At 37.4% G+C, this 2,204-nt stretch overlaps 1 non-coding gene across 1 annotated transcript; it reads right to left on the reverse strand.

Annotated features, from left to right (window-relative positions):
- Positions 1–371: 371 nt before the first annotated feature.
- Positions 372–478, reverse strand: LOC130036795 (U6 spliceosomal RNA). Its single transcript, XR_008794457.1, has one exon. It is a non-coding gene; the product is annotated as a U6 spliceosomal RNA (small nuclear RNA).
- Between the last annotated feature and the right edge of the window lie 1,726 nt (positions 479–2,204).

The raw sequence follows: 2,204 nt of genomic DNA on the forward strand, positions 1-2,204 counted from the left end.
ACAGTATTACCAAACTGCATGGTGCTAGTCCAAGCTTGTTTTATTGAATGTTAAATGAGAATTTGTGGGGGGTTCGTTGGGTCCCTACCTGGCGATGCTATCTCTCATGTATGAGGCCCCAAATTCAATTCTCAAGACCACCCGCTTCAAATCAAAGTATCTCTATCAATGTTTCAGAAGAAAATATACTCATACAAAACTGGATTGAGGTGCAGGGATTTAACTTGGGTCAGCTGAGTGGAAGGCAAGTGCTCTACATGCTGTATTATTTCTGCAGCTCCAGGGAATTGTTTCTTTTTTTTTAAATTAGTGAGACACCATGAGGTACAGTTGTAGACTTACAATTTTTTGTGCTTGTGTTTCAATTATACAAAAATATGGAACAATTCACGAATTTGTGTGTCATCCTTGTACAGGGGTCATGCTAATCTTCTCTGTATTGTTCCAATTTTAGTGTATGTGCTGCCGAAGCGAGCACTGTTTCTTTTTTTATGTATCTCATAATGCTACCTTTTCTGTTTTGTTTTTTGTTTTGGAGCCATACCCAGAAGTTCTCAGGGTTTATTGCTGGCTCTGGGCTCAGGGATCACTCCTGGCAGTGCTTGGGGGTCTGTATGTGGTACCAGAGATCAAATATAGGTTGACTTAGTGCAAAGTAAGCATTGAAGATCATGTACTATCTTTCCAGTCCCATAATGCTGTTTCTTATATTAAAGTCAAATTTAATCTGGATATTCATATGGTAGAATTTTACTCAGTGAAAAAGAAAGGAAAATAATAATGTAATAAAAAGACTGAAGGAATATTTAAAGTGACTTTTAGAAATGGAGTGGGCCACATTCTCAACACTTCTATTCAATATAGTACTGGAAGTACTTGCAATAGCGGTTAGGCAAGAAAAAGATGTTAAGGGCATCCAGGTAGGAAAGGAAGAAATCAAGCTCTCACTATTTGCAGATGATATGATACTATATTTAGAAAACCCTAAAGCCTCTACCAAGAAGATCCTAGAAAAAATAGACTTGCATAGTAAAGCCACAGGCTATAAAATCAATACCCAAAAGTCCATGGCTTTCCTATATGCAAATAATGAGAGAAGAAAGTGACATGAAAGAAGCAATCCTGTTCATAATCATGCCTCAGAAAATCAAGTACCTCATAATCAGCTTAACTAAGGAGGTAAAGGACCTGTACAAAGGAAACTACAAAACTCTACTTCAAAAAATAAAAGAGGACATGAGGAAATGGAATCATATCCCCTATTCATGGATTGAGAGAATTAACATTGTCAAAATGGTAATACTCCCCAAAGCATTATACAGGTTCAATGTGATCCCTATAAGGATACCCATAAAATTCTTCAAAGAAATTGATCAAACACTCCTGAAATTCATATAGAACAACAAACCCCCACGAATAGCTAAAGCAATTCTTGGGGAAAAGATGGGAGACATCATCTTCCTCAACCTCAAACTCTACTAAAAAGCAGTAATAATTAAAACATCATGGTATTGAAATAAAGTCAGAGCTGCAGACCAGTGGAACAGGTTTGAATATCCTTACACACACCCTCAAATATATGATCATCTAGTCTTTGATAAGAGAGCAAGAAATGGGAAGTGGAGTAAGGAAAGCCTCTTTAACAAATGGTGCTGGCTAAACTGGAGAGCTACATGCAAAAAAATGGGCTCAGACCTCTACATAGCACCGCGCACAAAAGTCAGATCAAAATGGATCAAAGACCTCAACATCAGACCAGAATCCATCAGGTACACTGAAAGAAAGGTCAGCAAAACCCTCCACTACATTGAAGCTAAAGGTATCTTCAAAGATGACATGCCACTGACCAAGCAAGTGGCAACAGAGATAAACAAATGGGACTATCTTAAAGTAAGACACTTCTGTACCTCAAAAAAAAAAAAAAACAGTGACAAGAATACAAAGACAGTCTACAGAATGGGAAAGTATATTCACCCAATACCCATCTGATAAGGGGTTAATATTAAGGATATACAAGGCACTGGTTGAACTCTCCAAGAAAACATCCAATCCCATAAAAAATGGGGTGATGAAATGAACAGAAATTATTCTCAAAGAAGAAATTCGAATGGCCAAAAGGCACATAAAAAATGCTCTTCATCACTAATCATCAGGGACATGCAGATCAAAACAACAATGGAATATCATCTCACACCACAGAGACT

Source organism: Sorex fumeus, unplaced genomic scaffold (genome assembly GCF_029834395.1).
Source record: "Sorex fumeus unplaced genomic scaffold, SorFum_2.1 ptg000065l, whole genome shotgun sequence".
Classification (NCBI taxonomy): Eukaryota; Metazoa; Chordata; class Mammalia; order Eulipotyphla; family Soricidae; genus Sorex; species Sorex fumeus.